This window comes from Camelus ferus, chromosome 6 (genome assembly GCF_009834535.1).
Source record: "Camelus ferus isolate YT-003-E chromosome 6, BCGSAC_Cfer_1.0, whole genome shotgun sequence".
Classification (NCBI taxonomy): Eukaryota; Metazoa; Chordata; class Mammalia; order Artiodactyla; family Camelidae; genus Camelus; species Camelus ferus.
The window spans coordinates 75,711,948-75,725,353 of NC_045701.1; the positions used below are offsets into that span (position 1 = coordinate 75,711,948).

The 13,406-nt window shown below is 41.6% G+C and overlaps 1 long non-coding RNA gene across 1 annotated transcript in view; it reads left to right on the forward strand.

Moving 5' to 3' along the window:
- Positions 1-293: 293 nt before the first annotated feature.
- The window catches only part of LOC116664373, an 88,017-nt gene continuing 74,904 nt past the window's right edge, over positions 294-13,406 (forward strand). The window contains exon 1 of the long non-coding RNA XR_004320885.1: positions 294-471. This is a non-coding gene — a long non-coding RNA (uncharacterized LOC116664373). The remainder of the gene's footprint in view (positions 472-13,406) is intronic.

Consider the following 13,406-nt stretch of genomic DNA (forward strand, 5'->3'; position numbering starts at 1 on the left):
GTCTCAGAAGAGGCATGAAATGGCCTGAAGCGACAGAGGAAAAAGTTTAGGGTGGACATTTTGAAAGATGAAGAGTAAGAGCGATTAGGCAGTGGAATAGACGTCCCATCACTGCGGAGAGCTGAGGAAAGGTGAGATATTAACATTAATGAGATAGGGCAAAGCCCTGGAGAATAAAGGAGGCTTGACTGAAAGGGGGAGGGCGGGGAAAGTCATAACAACCAGATAACAATGAATGCTTTCCTTCCTGCCTCCCACGTTGCAGTTTTCACAGGACAACTTTTTGAGAGACAGTAAAACATCCAGCTGGCAAGCCTAGGTTACTTTAAACTATGAAGATGATTCTTCATTTATTCCATATATATGTTTTTCTGCTGCTACTACATGCCAGGCACGGAGGCTCCAAGATTTCAACTGTGTAAAGGCAGAAATGATACACTCTCGTGGGAAAGGAAGACAGAGCAATCAGAGGTATGGGCTAGGGGCTCACCGTGGAAGAGGGAGGAGGAGGATTGAGGAATGATCCTGGAAAGTCACTGCGTCTGGGAAAAGGCTAGCTTCTCCCTTCCTGCTGGGAGGCACTGCACCCAAACACACCTTCTTATGGGGCTGGGGTCCCCACCCTCCAGCAGCCAGCTTCTGCCTTCTCCCAAGGTTGCCAGGTGCTGGCAGCTGGTACTCTGACAGTTCTTTGCAGGCTGGTACTCTCTCCCTCCACCTACTGCCTGGGACTTACTTCCTGTCTTTGTGTTTTTCCACCAGTGAGGTTGCTCTCCTGCTTGTACTATAAGAAGGCAGAACAGCAGGAGGGCAGCGTCCCGCATCCCTCCCAGGACAGAAACTTTGTGTCCACAAGCTTCTCCCTTGCCCCTGCAGGCTCTCTGAGGGATGACAAATGAATGTGGGACAGTAGACTTATTTTGGATGAGCCTCAGTTTGCAAGTTTCCCCAACAGAGTCCATCCTTTAACTCTTGCTGTGTGATTGGGCATTTGCCTTCTTCCTCCCTTGCCATAGCTCCACAACCGCTTAGTTGATTTGAACAGCTGATACGTGTTGTGTCCAGTGCACCTTTTAGAAAAAAGTGAGTTGAAGGTCTTTATGTGGGTAGCTCATGTGCTGCTGTGGTCTCAGATCCCCACTGCCTCCCTCATCTGTGCTATTGCCTGGACCTCTGGTCGCACTTGAAATTGACTTACTTGTGAGTGCAAGTGTGATGTGTTACATAAGGAATGCACAGGGGACCATGGGAGCAAGTAAGACAGGGTCTAACCTGTGGGGCTTCAGAGGAAATGGCATTGAGGCTAAGACATGAAGGGTGAGAAGGAGTTAACTAGATGAAGAGGTGGATAGAGATGGGGCAGGCCCAGGAATTGTTTCAGGTAGAGGGGCCCAGGGAGGAGGGCCTAAAAAGAAAGACTTGGTATCATAGAGGACTGGAGAATTCACCATGCCTGGAGTGATAAGCCCATAGGACCTGCAGTTTGAAGAGTTTTTATTGGATTGGTGATGAATTGCTCCAAAGTCTTTTATACTTTCTTTCCTGCTTCCCCCTGTGGTCAACATTTAGGGGATCTGGGACTGGAGTTAAGGGCAGAATCTGTGTTTCTTCTCCATTTTTCCTTTTTTAAGGTCAATTCTCCTCTCTACCTTTGAGATCCATTTAAAAATTGCTAAATAACTTGAAAAAAAATCCATGAACTGCCATGCCATTTCCATTTTATTTTCTTTATATTTTTTCCTCTTTAATCCCTCCTTGCCTTTCTTTTTCTTTCTTAAGAAGGACTTAGGTATAAAAACGAGCAAAATAATTCATTGCCTTTAATTTTATTTCCAGTGGTTTGGGAATCTGGGGTACAGCCTGGTCCCTAGAGAAACCCTAATACCTATCATTGGAAAATAAGACCTGCAAGGACAAATATGAGTGAAAAATAAGAGACTCAGTTCTCTCTGTTGAAAACAAAGGAAGCGCTTTTCCTCCTGTCCCTTTTGTCAGGACATTTACCTTGGAAAATTCATAAATGTAAGTATGTTCTCTGTCTCTTTGAAATGCATCCTTTTTAGAAACAGTAAGACTTTGTCAGCCTTGTGACCCAGGATTGTCTTTCTCAAGGACCTGGGGGCCTTCTCTTTGAAACATAAACATCAAAGGAGATGTCACCCTCCCTCCCAGTTTCTCGGGGAGGATGGGACTAACTTCAGTGGGTGCCTTGTAACAAGTTGTAAAACTCCCTCCTGCCATCAATATCCCTCACTCCTCCCTCTTGGATAAAGTCACGTGGCCGACAGAGATGGTCACCCCAACAACTGGGTGTAGTTAGGGTGAATTATGTGTGACAAATGGTGGTGTCCAGCCCTCTTAGTGAGGATTAGTTATGGTTTATCTTGAGCACATGTAATGGGCTATGTCTGCTTGGCTCTATAAAAGGATGAATTTCTTTCTGTCTTTGCAAACTCTCCCTGGATTGCTTGTGGTGAGCATTGCATTCTGGTTAATGCTTTTTCAATAATAAAAGTGGTTTTTTTCCTACTATCTTTATGGAGAGGATTTCTGGGTTGGGAGAAGATTTTGTTGTTGTTGTTGTTTTACTTCTATTTCCCCAGCAGACCTTAAAGAGGATAACATTTCATTTGTCCTCTCCCAGAGCCATGCATTGGCCTTTCAGGAGAACCCAGTACTTTGGGAAATGGAAACTGTCATCCTCTGTGCTGGATACCAGTTCTCTTTGGCAGATGAAATGTCAGCCCTTTCTGATTTTCCCAGGTGGACCAACACTGTTTGCTTTCAGAAGTTCTCAGCGAGGCTTTCATTTTAAATTCATAAAAGTTATCAGCCAACTTCCAACAATTGTTTAATAAAAAGCAATTAGCCAGCCAAAAATATAATGGCTTTTATGTCAAAATATACTGGAGACAGCTGCTAAGCGGGCCACTGGCGGCCCCTGGGCCATATGCCGTGAGTCTCCGGCATATGCACAGCCAGGCGCAACAGCACAGAGCATATTGGGAGTAATAAGGCTGTCCCCCCACCTTCCTCCCTCTCCCCCCTCCCAGTCTTCCCACTCTAGAGAAACTGACAGCAGGAAACTCTCTGGAGTAAATTGCCGCAGTCAAGATTCAAAAACCTCATTTATTAGGCAAGGATCTAATCTGGCAGTAGATGTAGAAAGCCCTAGTTCCCTAGCCTGGTTTGGATAAAATCCATGCAACCCTTATTGCATTGCAGAAAAACGATAAAAAAAAAAAAAAAAGCCTCCACATAACAACTAATTCAACAGCACTCATCAAGAAAATTGAACTCAGTCTATAGCCCTTTAATCTATCAGTTTGCTTCTTCCAATCTGATATTGATGGGGAAAAAGTTTCTAGAGTTTCCTCTTCCTTGTGAAGGTAATTTTGTCCTCCCCGGTGTTCTCTGATGCAGTTACGTTCATTACCCTGCTTTGCTCCTCAGGAGATGTTCCAATGATTGAGATATTGGTGATGGCCCCACTATGTCTTTTGTTGTCATTAGACACACAAATCCAGATACGTGCTTATTTTAATCATAGGGGGTGGAGAAAAAGGAAACTCTCTTGAAATTTTTCAACAGCAAGAAAGGCCATTTTTTAAATCAAAAGCATGTTTATTTTAAGAACAAAATGCAGGCAGATCACCTTTAGTTTATAGAGAGCTTTCCCATCCCAGAGGACGCCATGGTTTGTAAACACTCTGAAACTGTTTTTAGAGCATTCACACTGCCTATCTCCTTAAGGACAGATGCTGGAGGCTACACTGTATCCTTGCTTTCTGGCCATTTTGAAGTGCCAGCAAAACCTTGTTCTATAGCTAAGAAAAAGTGTAATGTTCTTGAGGATAATGGGAATTTCTCCCCCACCCCACCCCCAAACATCAAACAGCATAGTGTGGGCAACAGAGTTCCAGAATAATCCCTGGAATTATTCTAGGAATCTCCAGAGAGTCTCCAAACTTCATTCTTCAATCCTCTCTCTTCCTCCAAGAAAATTTTCAGCAGAGCTGCCATCAGTAGTTTGTTAGGGGTCTCCCAAGAACACCCACAGTTTCGATAGTTTGCTGGGAGTACTCACAGGACTACAGGACTCAGAACATAGTGGACATGGCTAAGATTTATTACAGCAAGAAGATACAAAATAAAATGAGCAAAGGGAAAAGGCATGTGGAGCCAAGTCTGGAGGAAACCAGGCTCAAGCCTCTCCCAGCGTAGTCATACAAGGATGCTCTTCATTTCCCCAGCCACCAGCTGTGAAAATGTATGTGAAATGTTATTTCACAAGAAAGCTTATTAGAGACTTAATATCCAGGTTTTTAAGTTGTGGACTAATCATGTAGGTACCCTCTGCCTGACATGTTAAAATTCCAGACTCCCAGAATAAAAAGCAGGTGTTCAGAATAAGCTGTATTGTTTGTGCAAATAGTTTAGGCACAGCGAGCCATTCTTATCAGTTCTGGAAATAATGGGAACACTTCCAAAACTCCAGTTTCCAGATGTCAGCCAAGGGCCAAGCTAGCGGCCTCGCATACATGCAGTCGGCTGTGTTAACTCTTCTCTGCGCAAGTAGCATATCGACCGATCATTCCACCCCTTCTTTCCTACCTCATCCCCTGCAGGCGCGGGGGCTATGAGGCACCTTGTTGGTGTTCCTGGGAAAGGGGTAGAAGAGGGGCAGAAAGGTTGGTGAGAAGTCAAAAGCAAAGCTTGGACTTTCAAGGTAGGTTCAGGGTAGTGAGGATTCTAAGAGAGGTAGCCTGGTGAAGCTCAAAAAGCAGGAATTTTTGAATTGGATGGACAGGTTCAAATCTTGCTTGATATTTCTGTAGAATTTAGAAACCTTTCTTGTCTCTGCTCTTACAGATAATCCGCAAGATTATCTGTAGTTTGGTAGGAAGTAAGATAATGCATTTCAGGGGAAAGATCAGAGTAGATGTATGGGGCTGCCAGTCAGTAGGTGAGTCTGAAATGAAATTAATATTTTTGAATGTAGACCCAATGTTCTAACTTTGAGTTGGGATTCTCATTCTTTTTTTTTTTTATTTTTATGATTATTTCTGAGTACTTAATATCCACATACCTGAGCATGCTATGAGTAATGCAAGGGTGCTGGTGATCGGGTCTGTGCTCTCCAGATGCTTATAGTCTAATGTGGGGCCTAACGGGACGAGAGAGATTCTAAATGAGGCTGCAAACGAATTCCTGAAATTACAGACATTTTAACCCTAGAATTACAAAGGATAGAGCAAAGTAAGATATAGAGAAGATGCTTGCCAGGCACACCAGCTTCTTCTAGTAACTCACTATTAATGTGTCACCTATGAAGTTAACTCCTCTTGTTAGACTTATTTTTTCCAAACATTGTTATAGTTTCGGATTATGTTACCTCCTGAGTCAGCATATTCAAGAAACTAGCACTCCTGGGGAAGGAGAATCTGCTTTGCTTGCCTGATGTGTTCACTCAAAAGCACTGAGCTTGATTTTTCCCTCTCCACTTTTCTATGTTGAACACTTGCTGTCTTACACTCCTGGCTTATCAACAGATACAAAGTTACCTTTCTCCTTAACTGTTTCTAGGCTTTATTCAGGTCCACCATTGTTCATGAAGCATGAAAACCAGAACAGCAAACACGTTCAGGCTCTCTGTGGCTTTGCAGAACGCTCTGTTAATTTCACGGGGGAGTCTCAACACTGGACCTTTGTTTTTAGGACTGCCGGACTTCTCTCTCAAGCAGCTGGCCAGTTGTCCTGGCTTTTCAGGTCTCAGCTGCAATCCGTGGCCTCACATTCAAATATACAGGCCTATGCAGCTTGAGTTTTGTGTTCTCATTGTATGTATAAAAGGCTTTTGATTGATCTGCTCTGTATTTTACAGTCATCTTAGAATAGAGGCCAGATCACACGGTGATTGAAGGTATCGATTCTTTAGACTTAAGTGCCTTGTTCTAATCCCAGCCCAGACACTTAGCAGCTAAGAGACATTGGGCAATTTGCTTAATCTCTGTCTTCAATTTCCTCAATTATGAGATGAAGAATAAAACATCACTACCACTTTTAGGATTAAATAAGGATATTTTTGACATGTTTCAAGTAGTGTCCGACACTATGTTATGTTTGATAAACACGGAAGTTAAAAATTGCCTTATTCCACGTTACAGTGTCTTTTAAATTCCTTCTTTTTCTTATAAATAATTGCTTTGAGTTGTGTCTTGGTAAATGTTTTACTAGTTGAAGGAAACTATTATAGAGATCCAGTCTTCTCACAGACTCACATTTTTTAGTCTATAACCTAGTTCCCTGGGTTAGAAATCTGATTTATGCTAAATCAGAGCCAGAAATGAGAACTTCTGTTGAAAGAAGAGTGCATTATCTTATGATTAACATGACAGAGAGTACCATGAGTTCCCTTTTTCTTCTGGTTAAAAATGCTTGCAAATCTCTTGTCCTGACAAATTCTACAATGTTTCTTCTCCTTTTCTATTCACACGAACATTTTGAATTCATTCTTCACAGCCAATAAAGCAATTGAGGCAGAAACACTAATTTGAGTGGATGAATATTGCTCTAAGGAAAAAAAAAGTACTGATGTATGATCAGGTGCAGACCATAAAATACCCAAAAAACAAAAAACAAAACAATAACTAAAAAGAACCTCTCTTGAGAAAATGAAAACAGAGTGCTCAACACACAGTAGGTACTAAGCAAATGCTAACTTCATTCTCTCACTTTGCTTGGCTGCCAAAAGCCATTTCTTGCCTCTCAATATTTATATTGACCTTTCTTTCCCTTTAGTTAGGAAAACATAGGGTTTGTTTTTTTTTTCAAAGGCTGGTACCATAAACTGTGTGATGTTTAGCTTCTGCAGAGGTGAGAAGAAGCCCTACTGTTAAAAGTGGAGTAAGGTTTTTTTTTTTTTCTTCTTGGACGGAAGCCCAGAAAATGTTAGCCAAGCCAAGGTGAAGACTCTTCCTGACTAATGATAGCATGGATGCATGTTTGTATGTTCAGGGAGAAGTAAAGACTAATGGAGAGAATCCAAAATGTTAGATGGCAAGATGGGTGGACCCACCCCTCACGGCCCAGTGATTCTCCTGCTTTGCATTCTGTAGAGGCTGAGTTAGCCATCTTTACATTTCTCATCTTGGAAATACAGAGTCCAATTAAAAATAACACTTTGTGAACTGAGCAGACAGATCATGACCATTTATCCAGCCAAACCAGAGACCAAGATTCAAGTACCTGAGTCTCACGGAATTTTAAGAACTTAGGATCAGAATAGTGGCTCCTCTTGATTGAAGTTTTTAGTGTGATCGGGACTGCTCATAAGGGAAAAAAGTTTTGTGGTTGGACAGAGTTCCCCTTTAAAATGCCCCTCCTGTTTCTTTCAGTTACATACACAGCTTTAAACAGGAATATGATTAAAAAAGCTTCGATAGCAAATGTTCAAAACATAAATCCCTTGTTCATTGTTGATTGTCAAAGGTAGTGACGTGTAGAGGCTGAGCCCAGAAAGATCACCCTAGATCAAAAGTAAACATTTCACTTCCTTTTCAACCCCTTCTAGAAAAAGCTTATTGCAAACCAAAATGCTGCAAACTGGACTCTCCTGGTGGGGACACAAATGGGTGGGCTTCTCCTTCCTAATGAGGAAAAGTGGGGGCTTTTGAAAAGTCGGTGTCAGCCCTGACACAAGCCTGCACATTTCACAGGGGAGACCGGGGGAGAGGGTGCAGGGGCTGCAGCCACTGAGAGGCCTCCAGCCGGCTTGTTATATGACCCTGCCTAGCTTCCCTGGGAAGAGGAAAAACAAAATTTTTCTCTAATGGCTCAGATTGTCTTCGATACTTACCAGCAGGAGTTTCTGACAACTTTGTTCTCTCAGGTTTTAGGGATTTAAAGAGAAATAAAATATTACACTTCTAACTGGCGCAGGAAGAAGCCGGTCTCCCTCATTAGTGAATGGAAAACAGTGGCCCCTTTGGGCCAGATCAGGAGGTCAACGTGTATATGACTGAAAGGCCCTATTTATTAACCAAATGCCTGTTACATGGGTCAAGTCCAAGGCCAGCCTGATGAGTAGGTGATTCCTCATATGGTTTCATTTCAGGAACTGAAATAACCACTCCCTTGATCCTCCAAATGGGAAATATGGCTCCTATGTGCCCACGGATGCCTGAAATATCTTTTATAGGAAAAAATGCCTTTCATTTGGAAGTCAGTAATAAGGTTCCTAATGAAAGTACCTTAGGTGTGACTTAAGAACACACTGAGCTGTAAGTGACTGGAGTCTGGACTCTCTGGAGAGTGAGTTTAATGGTTCAGGGAAGAAAGAGTCTCTGGCTTGAATGGAAAGAAACATATAAACAGGGAGAAGGGAGCAAAGGGAAGACCAGAGAGCGGCCAGTCGACTTGATTCATGTGCTGTTGTTCACTCTCAAACTGAGATGCGAGGCACTGAAACAGTGTCTGGCACATAACAAGCTCTTAGTATTAATTATTCTTATCTAAAGATGTAGCAGGCTCAGGACCGGTCATGCCATTTTGGAGAGAAACCTACAGACTCCTGCGCTGAAGCTGTAGTGCCTTGCACGTACAATCAATCGAAAGTGTTCCGGTTCCATTTTCTGTATCCTTTTCCCATCCTAACCTTTCTCTTTGCATTACTCTTTAGTCTTTTGTTTAAGGGCAAGATCTAAAGGAGTCTTACTAGGCTTTATAATCAAGAAGAGGGGGGCTGCAGTTAGAAACATATCTAAGCTAATTGTCGGCATTCGGTCACATGCCGCATGTCTGGGTCACATTTGTGCATCTTGTCTTTCCTATTGTTGTTAAAGGATCCTTGATTAATACCGTTCTAATTACGGAAACTGTGACCATAATTGTCCATTCAAATGACTTACCTCCAGGCCCATCACCTGCATGTAGCCTTCCCTGATTACTGCAGCTCATTGCAAGTTCTTTACCTAACCTACTAAAATGGCACCAGTTGCCTTTACCTCTCCCTTGGTGTTCCATATATATTTTGCCTCCTAAAACAAACAAACAAACAAAACTTGTAGTTTCATTTAATTTTTTTTTTAGTTTCATCTAGTTTTATTATTACCATATGCATGGCTATTCAGCATTTAACGTGTATGTCTGTTCTTCTGTCTCCAACTAGACCGTAAGCTTCTTGTTAAGGTCCAGGTGGCTTCTGAGATAACATCCAATGATCTTCATATCCTGGTATGCATATTCTTATGTAATCCCTTCCCCTCAGCTGTCTGATGGATCCGGTCACTTGATTTTAATGGATGGAATGAGGCAAAAGTGTTAGGATGTCACTTCCAAAATGAAGCTACAGCAGGTCGATGACTCCTGTCCTGGTAGCACTCTGGCTCCCTCTTGCTTGCTTGATGTGGTGGAAGCCAGTTGCCATGCTGTGAGCTGCCCTGGGGCAAGCAGCTGAGGAACACTCCAGGCTAATAGCCGGGAAGAAATTGAGGCCCCAGCCTAACAGTTTCTGAGGTGCTGAATCTTGACAGCAACCACGTGAGTGAGCTTATAAGCAGCTTCTCCATCGGTTGAGCCTTCACATGAGAATGCAGTCCTGGTTGCAAACTTGTAAGAGTTCTAGAGGCAGAAGCATCCAGGGAAGCCAGGCTTGGATTCCTGATTAACAGAAACTGTGAGATAATAAATGTTTGCTGTTTTATGCTGCTGATGTTTGGAGTAATCCGTTATGCAGCAGTAGGTAATTAATACAACCCATGTCGTGTAGTCCACTTATGCACTAATCCCGTAAGTCTGGAACAAACAAATACCTGGAATATTGGAGAAGTCTGCTTTTAGTTATCTAGGGAACATCTGTATTCTTCCCCTATCAGGTGGGAGAGGGTGAGAAATGGAGCCTATGATTTGGTCCCAAAGGGCTGGATCCCTTAATTGTGCTCTCGGTGTATGAAGCCAGGTCAATTAACAGGAGAAGTTCAGGATTAGCGACCAAATCAGGTTGAGTTTTCCAGAGACAAGTGACACTGTGCCTCCGTGGGGGACAGTCCTGAAGGCCCGTCTCCACTCCAGAGCTCCTCGTAGGATTGCCTGAGACCTTAAAAGACAAACACAGTTCCCTCTACCAAATTCCGCCTTCCTCCCTTTCTCACAGTGTATCTCCCAAGAATATTTCCCATAAACCCTTTTGTGCACAACTCCTCCTCTCATTCTAAGACCATCCAGACAAGGAGCGAGCAGCTAGTCAGCTCTACCACTCACTGTCATGCACAGAAGTGTAGACCCGTTGTCAGATCGTGTTGTTGAAGACAAGATAGAAATGCAAGTGTGTAAGTGAAATATTCTAATCTTTCTTTCTATCCTGGCAAGTAATTCAAATTCAAGAAAAAAGAAAAACCCTCTGAAGTGAAACAGAACACATCTGTGGGCCAGATTCCACTAATCATCCAAGGGTTTGAGTCATTGAATCCCTGTATCTGAAGTTGGATATTTTTTATATTATATCTCTGTTAATAGTGGCCTACTATTTGCTTAAAAGAAGAATTGGACATTTTGTATGTGGGTGGGAGAGGGAAAAGTGAAGAAAGCTTAATTTTCTTTGACCTCAATACCATGTAACTAAGTATTTAACTAGCATGTGATTCTTTTCCCTCCAAAATGTGCTAAAGAAGTGGATTTCTAGCTTTTCATGAGTATGGAGGTAGAGATTCCCTTCTTCTGTCATGCTTTTGACACTCTTCCTAAAGGCATCAGATACTAAGGGTGAGCGAACACCCTATTTTACATGTGTTATCCCATTGTAATTATTAATACTCTCCCCTTTCCTCTCCCCAGCATGTCCCAGTGTGGATAATAAATTTTGTCTCTAGTGGGGGAATGATGTATTATTACCTCTCTGGGTATCTTTTTTTTTCTTCTATGAATAAAACCTTTGGACTTCCAGGGTAATGAACATATACTGCCTTCTAAAGAATGAAATTCATTAAAAGTAACATTTTTCGCTTGCAAGTTGAAGTCGTCCCCAGTTGTCCCAGTGCAGCAATTCGACCCAATACTAGTTTTCAGGGGAATAGTTTTCACACTCACTTCACTGTTTAAACCAATTTGATTTCACTAGTAATTTGCCTTATTTTAACTCGGATATGCTGAAGTAGTTCAGGCTGCTTCCAAACACTTACTGCCTCATTAGCCGATAACTGTAGTCTAACGACTTTCAGAGCAAATGAGAGCTTCCAGGGTAGTGGACAACAGTGGAAACAGCTCTTTCCAGACTAAAGGAGAGGAAATCAGAATTGGATTTAATTCCACCCTTTGTTAGCTTTGGGATAGTTAGCATTTATTTAAATGCAATTGTAATTATTTTCAGTGGTGCTGATTGTTGGGAAATCCCTGGGTAAATAGACTGAAGCCATCACATAGTCCCTCACATAGTTGAGTAGGTACATAACGAGGGGAACGCTTTGTGTTAGTGTTCAATGTAATTTTCCAAGTTCAGCCATAAAGATAGATGTTGATGTAAACCTTTATTTGTGTGTGTGTATATACACACACACACACACACACACATCCCTCATAGATACACATATTTTTATGCATATACATTATAAATACATATGCTCTAAAAAAATATGACTCTTTTCCCTTTCCCTAGTGTATAGATTCAGTTCTTTGATTACAATGAGAGTTTGAGGCTCACTCAGTCTATCTCAGGGACTAATGTGAGAATAAGAGAGATGATAATCTTACAGGGACAGAAGGAGCCAAGGTATAAATCCATGCCACACAAGGCTCTAAAAGTAATTCGGGATCTAGGCAGTCACTCTTAGTTGCCTATCTAGCCTTAACTCCCATTCCACCTTTTTTATCATAAAAGCTTCACTTTTTTTTCTAGGAAAGGTGAACTACTTCCCAACCTCAGGATGAATCATATTTTGTCTAAAGGAGGCAGCATAATGCAATTCCCTTTGCTGGTGCTTACTTTAAGGGCAAGCATGAGAACAGGTCTTAAGCAATGATGCATAGAAGAAAATCTACTGTGTTAATTTGGGAAAAGATTTTGCTGTCTGGTAAGACAAGAGATGGTGATGAGGCTGGTTCTATTTTTCTGCTATGAAGTGCTGTGCAAAGATTTTATGATTGGTGCTATGTCAGCCATCTTGAAAGCATGAGGCTAAAAGCTTAGAGATGAAGAACCAATATGCTGAAGAGAATCTTGCAGAAGGATAGAAAAGAATCTAGGCCCTTGATAGTGTTCCTAAACAGTTTCTCCAAATCTCGATCACCTATCTGCAGACTTTTTATCATGTGAGAAAATGAAAAGTCTTTATTGCTTAAGACAGTCTTGGTTTGGAGTCTATCAAAGCATCTCTGACAATGTCCAAGGAAGCTCTAAGGGACAAGGTTATCTTTGCATGCTCAGTACCAGAATTTTCTGGATATTTATTTTCATATATTTAGGGTGACTTGAATCAGAATCAGGGGAGCTTTCTGAGCATCCGTGTTTCAAAATTCTAGCTACTCAGGTCATATTTCTTTGCTATTATTGTTCATGACTGAGCAATGTTACAGCTCTTCCTTTGACATACTACAGGTTCATCAACCAGATATGTCAAGTGATACTGAAAATTTTTAGCTTCGGTACATTTTGCCTGTACACTTCCTTTAGTTGATTATTCATGCAATTAACAAATATTTATTAAGCACTTGATACGTGTTAAGTTTGGGAATTTAGCAGGGAATACAGAAACTCTCCCTCCTTGGAATTTATATTCTAGTAAGATTATACAATTTCTGCCATTTTGGAGCAGAACTCTAGGGATCCCCAGATGGTGAGCTGCAAGAATAGGGTATGGAAATCTCCCAGAATAAATGTGTGTCTCTTTAAAGATGATGAAGATGGTAGCAAGTGATTCTTTTTGTATTATTATTATTTTTTTGCTACGATATTAAAAGACATTGAGATAATAGTGAAATATTGCATTGAGATTTTCTTACTAAAGCCATATTCAAAACATCTAGTCTGGAACCAGGGTACTGTACCCTTTGTAGATTACTAATCTGGATTTTTCAGGGCCTACATATACCTGTTTTTTTTTCAACTCCCTTCATAATCTCATATATCCTGGTCATGCATACCAGAGTGGGTGGTGGTAAATCATAATAGAAGTCTCCCAGCTTTTATGTTAGTATTGCAACAAAATCAATTGCAAATCCTAGGGTTCCAGGACTTTCATTTGGGATGAAAGGGAAGCAGCTGTGCCTTGAGTGGCTTCTCCATGTTCACATGTGGGTAAGGACATTACATTTGAGAATTCTTGCCAAACAGCTCCGGTCCAATAATCACATTTGGTTTGTCTGGATTTTCTGGTTGGGGGAATCATTACTTCTTGTCCTAAAGCAGCGTCTCT